Below are 9,725 nucleotides of genomic sequence, written 5' to 3'. Positions count from 1 at the left end.
GCCGGGGGGCGGGACCGGGTCTCCACAGGGGACCCAACCCCTCGGCGGGAGCACCGCCACGCTCCCAAGTGGCGCACTCTCCAGTGCGCCACCGGGCCGGCCCCAGAATCTATTTTTTAATGCCAAAATATTAGCAAATGAAGTTTAACAATCAACAAGATATAAATTGGGAAATATAGAGGAAGGAAATGATACTACAAAATGCCAAATATTTATGTACTGGACTTTCACAAGTGACTTTTCACATGTTTATTTTTGCATCCCTCCAGCAGGAACATAGACATCAGCTCTGAGAAGCCCTTTATTTAAGTACAGGAATGAGTGTTTTGATCCTAATTGGAAACAGTGTTTTGTCTGCCTCGGCAAAAGGAGAAGCTGAAGAACACAGCAGTCATTGTTCCTGCTAATTTGATGTTACGATTTAATACCGGATCAGCAAACTATGGCCCATGAGCCAAATGTGGCCCACTGCCTGCTTTTATAAATAAAGTTTTATTGGAATACAGCCATGCCCATTTGTTTATGTATTTTCTATGGCTGCCAGAGTCTTTATGGTCCACAAAGCCTAAAATATTTACTATCTGGCCTTTTTTGGAAAAAATTTGCTGATCCATAATGTAAAATGATTTGATACAATATGATATGTATATACATGCACATATCTTATTTATTCTTATTTTTTATTTTTTACTTTTTTGGCAACTGGCTGGTAAGGCAATCTGAACCCTTGACCTTTGTTTACTAACACCATGCTCTAACCAACTGAGCTAACTGGCCAGCCCATTATACATAATCTTCACATTTTGTCCCTGAAGACAAAAAATCTCATACAGATAAAAACTTTTTATGCAGGAATATATTGGATGCTGTGGCTATTGTTAATAAACTTCATTCAGTTTAATACATGATTCTTTTTTTTTGAGCTCCTTCTAAGTGCCAATCTCTATGCTTGGGACACAACTTCTGCCCTCCAAGGGCTTTTCTATTGGGAGAACCAGAGGCAGGAGTGCCTGTAATCTGAGGCAGCCAATGGAAGTGTTGGAACAGAGAAGCAGTCAAACAAGGGAAGAGCAGACATAGGCTAGAGACTGACTCTGTGAAGATCATCAGGGAAGAATTGTGGAGAATTTAAATTGTGGATTTAAATGATGGCATGGAAGGAAATGATAGTACATAGACAGGTAAGGATAGGAGTAAAGGACATTCCGCACAGGAAGAACATCATTCATTCATTCATTTATTCATTTAACAAATGTTTACAGCTTGCCTAGGTGCTGTGGATACATTTGGTGCACCCGACAAAGTTTCTGTTCGTGGAGTTTACATGTCGGATAGTGATAAGTGTTTTGAAGCAAAAAATGCTCTGGTGGGAGAATGTGAAACATTTTAGAGAGATACTGTACTGTATTGTCTTCTGTGGCTGAATAGGATTCAGGGGAACGGAATATTGGGAAGCCATCTAGTCTGGAAAATTAAACAGAGGTCAGATCATGGAGGGCCTTTAATACCAAACCAAGAATTGTTTTGCTTTTCATTTTGTTTTGTATTCTTTTGTTTGTTTCTGGCTTGGCAATAGGGAACCACTGAAGGTTTTGAAGATAGTCTGTGTGCTTTATTTTATTTATTTAGTTTTCATAAGTAAGCTAGGGCTTATTGATCATTTATGGACTCTTTATAGAGTGATTACAAATCACATTCTTCCGTGTACTGGGTATGCTGGGTATAAATAAGACTGTCAGTTACCCTATTCTTGCAAATTTTATAATACAGTATCATTAATAACAAGTGATATAAAGAACATAAAAGGATGATATAACAGAAAACACTGGATAAATACTTTAGATTAATGTTAGGGGAATAACTAGCCTAAAGTTATATAGTTATTTAATGTAAACTAGGGTTTGAATTCAGTTCCACAACGGTAGAGAATCTGTCTCTTTCACTGTTGCATTGCTAGTGACCAGAACAGTGCCCAGCATATATTAGGCACTCAAATAGTTGTTGAATAAAATGAGCAGCAGCTCATATTTATTGATAACATGTCATGCATTGTCCTGTATTATTTCCATAATATTTCAGTATTCGCAATATCAATATTATTATTCTCATTTTGAGAATGTAGAATCTGAGGGTTGCAACAGCAAAATAAATTGCCCAGGATTACACTATGGCTGCATAAAAGTTGGTATTTGAATTAATGTCCTGTGTGCTTTATTTTAATCCACTGACGTGCTTTAGAAGATAAACTCCAGCTTAATATGATAGAGTAGGAAAAACGGGGCACAGGGAAAGAAGCCACTTCAGAGACAAGAGTTAAGAAGGATCTGAATTAGGATACAGATAGTTGCAATAGAAAGGGAGAGAGAAGAAAAAATTATAGAGATAGAATTACAATAATTAGCAATTGATGGAACAGAAAGCTGTTGCAGAGGTTTTAAGCCCAAGAGAAAAGTTGTTACTATTGAAGAGACTGGAGGCATGGGAGGGGGAAATTGAGGTGTGGATTATAATGGATTATCCCCCCTTCTTTCCTCTGCAGAGGACAATCCAGAACTTTACAGTGCCAAGATGTGAACTTCATCTGGATAAGTCCACTAAACTGTTTTTAAAAAATGATTCAAACAAACTCTCCTCAGCTATAGTTTTGAGACTTCTCAGTCTAAAAAAAATAATTTTAATCACTGTCATGATATCTAACACTTTGAAACCTATATATATATTTTCCATTTTAATTTAAAATAAAAGTATCAACTATATAACACTTTTAGAAATGGGATGTATTAGCAAATAAAAAACAGCACTCAGTCCTTAAGACATAGTGAATTAATGTAGGACTGACTGTGTATTTTATTTTTAACACTGATATTTTGGCTTCTCTAGACTACAGAGATCCTCTGTGATTTTGATAATGTTTTTCCATGCTGTATGAGTGAACCATGACATTGTCCTTTGGATATAAGAAATGGCTGTAGAGACCTGTGAGGGAACAGTCAGCCCTGGACACAGGGAGGCAATGTTGCTTGAAGGGAAGAGTCAGAAAGACACGGGCCCCTGACTCTGCTACTTGCTAGTTGTGTTAGCCTCTGTACAACTAGCTTGACAAGTTATTTAGCCTCTTGATGCCTCTGTCTGCTCTTGCAGTTGGAAATAAAAATGCCTATTTCAGATGGTTGCTATGAGAGTGAAATGATAAAGTGCGAGTGAAGCAGCTGGTGTGGGGCCCAGCCTGTGGCCAACGTCAGCGATCGTTCTATTTCTGTTTGGTGTGCTCAGCCTCGGTCTGCGAGCGGGGCTGCTGCTGACGCAGGCTGTGACACTGTGTGCCTCTGCTCAGTCAACCCAGAGGCTCCTAATGGCACTTGTTTGCTGCACGTCATCAATGTAGTGATGTGGAATATTGGTGTGAAAGCTGAAGTTCCTTTTAGTTACCCTTTGTATTCTCATTTTCTCCTTTAAGGGTACTGTGTGTTAGCTCTTCTGTCTCTTTTGGGGAAAATTGTTTAGGTCTAGAAAAAAAGGTTTTTTTGGGTTTTTTTTTTTTCTTGACAAGTTTGAGTTTTTTACTTCTCAGTAGGGTTCTGTTCCCACATTTCCAAGTATGGCAAATCACTCTTACTAAAGCTCTGATATTATTATTCACCTCAGGAAGGTGAATTTGAGGCTGGGGTCAGAATGAGATATCTAATGACTGATGTTTTATCAAAATCTACAGTGAGTTTATATGCCATCCCTATGGATATTTGAGCAACTTAAATCTTCCCCTGTCACTGTCACTTTCTACCTTGGAAGTTTGGGGGTAACCTTCCAAGAGTATTTATATTACTAGGTGATATTAAAAAGCCATGTTTTCCTCATTTCACGAAAACTTTGGCCATCTAGCTGAAGGACTTTCCTGTTTCAGTTGCATGTTTTATGGGGAAAAATCCCTTAATATAAATAGCTAAGAGCTAATGTAGAAAATAAGGCCTTTCCTCATGTCTCCTTCATTCTCACCAGCACAAGTACAGTGGTGGTAAAAATAAGTAAGAAAAGGAGCCTGTTTTGTCAGCTTGCTTTAAATTGCACTCCTTTCCAGTTTCTTGGGTCCTTTGATCCATTTTCCATGGGATTTGGAAATTTGTGAGCAAACATGCTGGGGCTATTTGCTATGGGCAGGTACTTGAACTCATGGCCTTGTGATAGAGGAGTATGGGAGGACAGAGAAAGGGCTGTGGCCCTGAAAGCCATGTCATTTGAAAGCTGGATAACTCTGGTCCAAGCCAAAAAATTAGAAGGGAGAAAAAAAAAGGACTCTGAATGGTAGAATTACATCATCAATTAAAAATTTATTTTTGTTCCGTGATTGGAGAAATAATTGACGTGAACAATCATGTAAGTGTCGGTTGCCTGTCAAAGCAAAGTTTATTACCTATGTGCTCTCCCCATCACATTTTCAGAGAACTGGCAAATTCTACCATTTTAGGTGGCATTGTCTTTTATGATAAAGAGAGAGAAAGAGATGTGTCTAGACATGATCTAAAAGGGTTTTCATGTCTTATACCTGTGCTGAATTCAGAGCACAGTGTGTTTGGGGATGGTTAGCTACAAGAGGAAATTTGAAACGTTGTTCTCTGCCCATCTCTTATTTCTGTACTATTTCCAGCATGCTCTTCTCTAAGAGTTCTTGGTACAAGTACAAGGGTACTTCCAAAAGTTTGTGGAAAAATAGGAATAAAAGATAATACAAAGCTTTCCTTGAACTTTGTGAAGGACCCTCATAGAGGCAGAAAGTGACTCTGTTCACTCTCACATGTATTAATTAAACTGTATTCCGCCTTCGTATGGTTCTTATAACTCAGTTTTGAGACCAATATTAGCTGGTCTATTGTATGTATTAATTTTCTCTTCCAACTTGATTTCATGTGCATTTTTTTTCCCTCATGAGTATTCTTTGAGGATAATATCTTTACTAAAAACTCCTTATCTTCCCAGGTACCTCTGTGTGAATAAACTAAACCTTTGTTTAACTCAATAAAACACTTCAGTTCATTTGCTGAGCTGTATAAGAAATAGCTTTGCTCTCTCTTAGTGAGAAATAATTATTTTCCCATATCTTTTATTTAATATCAAACTTTCTTATTCATTTCTTTGTTGTTGTGTAAGGGCCTAATTAATGACCCACAAAAAATTGTTCATGGGAATGAAAAAAAATGCTGTCTACCAACCTGCCTTAAGTGAGGTAAAATGTGAAATCGTCCCCACAAGCAGTCATGGTTGGGACATGTCGGTTTGTGTTCCCTTGAGATCTAGTTTTCTTTTCAAGTTTGTGTTTTTACAGTCTGTAAACATCCCTTTTAGTTCATGTATACGTGACACTTACGCATACACACCCACACAGCACAATCCAGCTTATTTGGTTAATGAAATTAAGCAACCAGACAGTTAGGTTTCTCAAAATTGAGGTAGGTTGTGTGAGACTTAGAGGGAAAAAAGCTATCATATGATCAGTGTGTTGCTCAAAGCTGGGCATGAGTGAGTGGGTCCCACAAGTCCCCAGCAGCCATCCTGACTCTCACTGATACAGGTCGCAGATTTTAGCAGGAGAAAAGCCTTGACTCAAGGACTCCGTGATAATGCCTCAAGCAATTGAGCGTTGGTTCTGGGACCAGAAATAGATGTGCTCTTCTTGTAGTCATTTATTACTCCCACAGAAACAGTACATTCAATGGTTAATTGAGTGAGTAAGTCTTTATTCGTGAACCATTATCTCAAAAGAGGCATTTTCAAAAATAAAAAAGGTCAACACTTGTAATAAAAGGGAACTATGCTAAAATCCACTGTGCTATTTTTGTAGATATATGACGTAAATACAGCATTGACATTTTGGACCACTGAATATAAGTAGAGAACAACCATTAGCAATATTATCGATTGAGATCCTGTTTACATTTCTATTATTAATTTCAACTAATTTTTAAAGATAAGTTATTTTAGTTTATCTTATTAGTACTGTCTATTAAGATATAACAAACTATTACTTCATATTATGTGGGAAGTTAACGCTCTTATACTTTCTTAAAATGAAGCTATCTTCTGCTCACATATTAACAGAATGGCAGATTATTACCTAGAGAAAAATATTATTATCTATTTTAGTTCCTTCAATCAATTGATGATACTTTCTGAATACCTACTATGGTTAGGCACAGGGCCAGGCACACTAAAGAACCCATTTCAGAGTTTTCCCTACTTCCTGTTCCTAGAACATATCTTGTTCTTTTCTGTCTCAACTCTTTATTTACCTCTGTCCTGTCCACCTATAACGGCCTCTTCTTCATCTATCTAAATCCTACCCATTCCCTTAGACCTATGTCAAGTGTCTCCTTGGCAAATCCTTTACAAACTACTTCAGGGCTTAGTGATTTCTCAGTTCTCTAAATTCTCATGCAATTCATTAATTACTGGTGACATTTCTTTTACTGTGGCTTTTGTTTTGTTTCATTTGCCTAAATAGATAGGCAACCCCTGGGGCATGGTGGACTTGAGGTGAGGGGCAGGAACAATATATTTTATTTGTGTTCCTTGAGGTGACTTGCTTGCTGTGCATTGTCCCTGAAAAATGCTTTGGGAATTCACAAAAGACAGTGATCCCTGGGGGTAAGGTCAAAGAAGGGTTCAAGGAGGTGAGACTTGATCTGTACTTAGCAGGGTAGGTAAAATTTGGGAGGTGGAGATCGTATTTCAAAGGGATGTTCAGTGGAGGACAAGTGTGAGTGAAATGGAGGACACAGAGTGCATCAAACAGAAATGAATACTCTCGAAACTGTTAAAGCCTGCCAGGGAGATGGATGGCTTATGGAGTACACTGGTGCGGCAGCCTCCTGAAGCACAGTATTTAAGCCCAGAAAGTGGTGCAGAACAAAGCAAGTGATGCCCCATGCGTCTGTTTCTCATTGGCAGCTTTTCTTCTCACAAGACAGGCTCTACTGTATATAACTTTCCTAGTTTATATCTTCATTCTGCCTCTTTTTCCCCCCTCCCTGATTTAAAGAATTATTTACTTAGACTGTTAGGCAAGGGATTCAAAGGTTTCCCATTTCATCACAGAAAAAACTAGAGATGACCTTCCCATAAAGATAAAAGTCCTTTGACTGACATGTCCTAGAAGAGGTGCCAAGTCCTAGTTGGGGGCACACAGAACACAGAAACAATTATTGACCAGTAAACTACTTCCTATCCATTCCTACTGGGGAAATGAGGGTTTTCTTGATATTAAAGGAGAACATAAAATTTTATTTTCTCCTTGCCTTGAGCACCATGATGAAGAATGCCTATGGGCTGTTTAGAATAGGGAGTTTACAACCAGGTAATACAGGATTAGGAGGAGCCAAGGGATTTGAGAAATAAAGGAGTTATGAATCAATATTTTTCCACTCATTAAGTTAAGAAAATTGCTGCATAGATTTGGCAACATTAATTGATCTATGAATTCATTCATCTTGGAAAAATTGGAAAGTAAATAATTATGGGCTTCATCCATGTGTAGTAACATTTCATTCAGTCAGGTGCTATAAAAATAATCAAATATTTTCAGTTGCCTGTCATTAGGCACGTGCAAATTACAAATATATCTTATTTCTTTCTTGAAGCGGATCCCTAAAGATTTTTCCTACACCACAATTTAATACAGCTGAATTACATGAAAGTAATATGTCTGCCCTTTATTCACTCATTCAACAAATATTTATTGAGTACTTACTGTGTGACAGGTACTGTTCTTGCAGCTGGGGATATAGTAGAGAATAAGAAAAAGAATGTGCTCCCATGAAGTTTACTTTTAATAAGGAAAGACAACAAATAAAAGAGAAAATCAATAAATATGTAATATACAGTTAGTTCTTTATATTACTTATAAAGAAAAATAGAGCAAATTGAGGAAATAAAGTATTACAAAAGAGGAGGACAAGGATAATTTTTGGTAGGGTGGTGAGAGAAGGCCTCTTTGAGGAGGTGACATTTGAGATGTAAAACATGGAACCGTAGAACTTTTGTTGAATGTTTCATAATGATGTTGGGGAGAGCCAACACATTTACAATTCTCCCATCCAGGAACTTGTTATATCTGTTCACTCATTCAGATTTTCTTTGATGAAGTTTCATACTTTCTTTAATATAGGTCTTATTGATTTCTTGTTAAAAATTATTCTTAGGTTTTAAAATGGGTTTGCTTCCATTGTAAAGGGAATTTTTTTCTTTATAGTTTCTATATGATAATGATTGACATAGGAAAGCTCTAAGTTTTTTGATGTTTATCTTGTATCTTGTGTATCTTGTATAAGACAGTTATTCAACTGTCTTACTAGGTCTGCCTTGGAGTTTCTAGGAAGACAATCATATCACTCCATTTTTATTGCATTGGCTATGTCCTCTAGAGCAAAATGTAGTCATAGCAGTCATAATGATCATGTTTTTAAAAATCTTGACATAATAGGAATCTTTATGCTGTGGATTGAATGTCCACCCCCCAAACTCATTGATGCTTAAATTGTGTCCCCCAAAGTTCCAGATATTGGAAACTTGGCCCCCAGCGTGACAGTGTTGAGAGGGTGGGAAATCCTACTGTGATTGTAAGGGCCATGGTTCTGAGGGCTTTAAAAGGAGAGCATGTGAGGTCTCTCTCTCTCTCTGCTCTGCCACTTTCTGCCACGTGAGACCCCTGCATTGCCGTAAAGCCACCACCAAAGACCCTCTCCAGATATGTTCCCTGGACTTTGGACTTCCCAGCCTCTGAAACTGTAAGCAATAAATTTCATTTTTTTTAACAAATTACTCAGTTCCATGTATTTTGTTACAAGCAACAGAAACGGACTAATATACCTTATAACATTTATTTCACCAATATGTGTGATGCTTTGTGTTGCTTTCTTATAGAAACCTTTTTTTCAAGTTAGGAAGTTTGTTTTTATTATTTGTTTGGTAAAAGGTTTAGCAGGAATGAGTGTTAAACTTTGTAATATGCTTTTTGGTGACTTTTAATGCTAACAAGATTTTTTTTTCTCACCTAATCAGTTTATGTGTGGTATGAGATTAATTTTTTTTCTGTGTGTGTGACCAGTAAGGGGATCGTAACCCTTGGCTTGGTTTTGCCCGCACCGCGCTCAGCCAGTGAGCGCACCAGCCATCCCTATATAGGATCCGAACCTGCAGCCTTGGCGCTCCCAGTGCCGCACCCTCCCGAGTGAGCCACAGGGTCGGCCCTGAGATTAATTTTTAAATGCTGAAACACTCTTGCTTTTGTGGGATAAATTCTTTTTGGTCAAAGCTGGATTAATTATGGAGTGTATTTGGCAATGTATCTACATTTGTTATTTATATTTATTAGTGGAACTGGTATATAATTTTTGCGTGTGCATGTGCATGTTCACTTTGCTTGGTTTTGATGTCAGGGTTTTGCTAGTCATATAAGATGAATTGCGGGCCAGCCCGTGGCTCACTCGGGAGAGTGAGGTGCTGATAACACCAAGGCCATGGGTTCGGATCCTATATATGGATGGCCAGTTAGCTCACTGGGTGAGCGTGGTGCTGACAACACCAAGCCAAGGGTTGAGATCCCCTTACCAGTCATCTTTAAAAAAAAAAAAGATGAATTGTACAGCTTTTAGTGTTTTTCTTTCCAGATTTAAATTAGAGCCTTTAAGTAATTATCCTTGAAGGTTTTTTTTTTTTTTTTTTTTTTTTTTTTTTTT

Source organism: Galeopterus variegatus, unplaced genomic scaffold, assembly GCF_000696425.1.
Source record: "Galeopterus variegatus unplaced genomic scaffold, G_variegatus-3.0.2 Scaffold1996, whole genome shotgun sequence".
Classification (NCBI taxonomy): Eukaryota; Metazoa; Chordata; class Mammalia; order Dermoptera; family Cynocephalidae; genus Galeopterus; species Galeopterus variegatus.
This window is presented reverse-complemented; position numbering follows the sequence as displayed.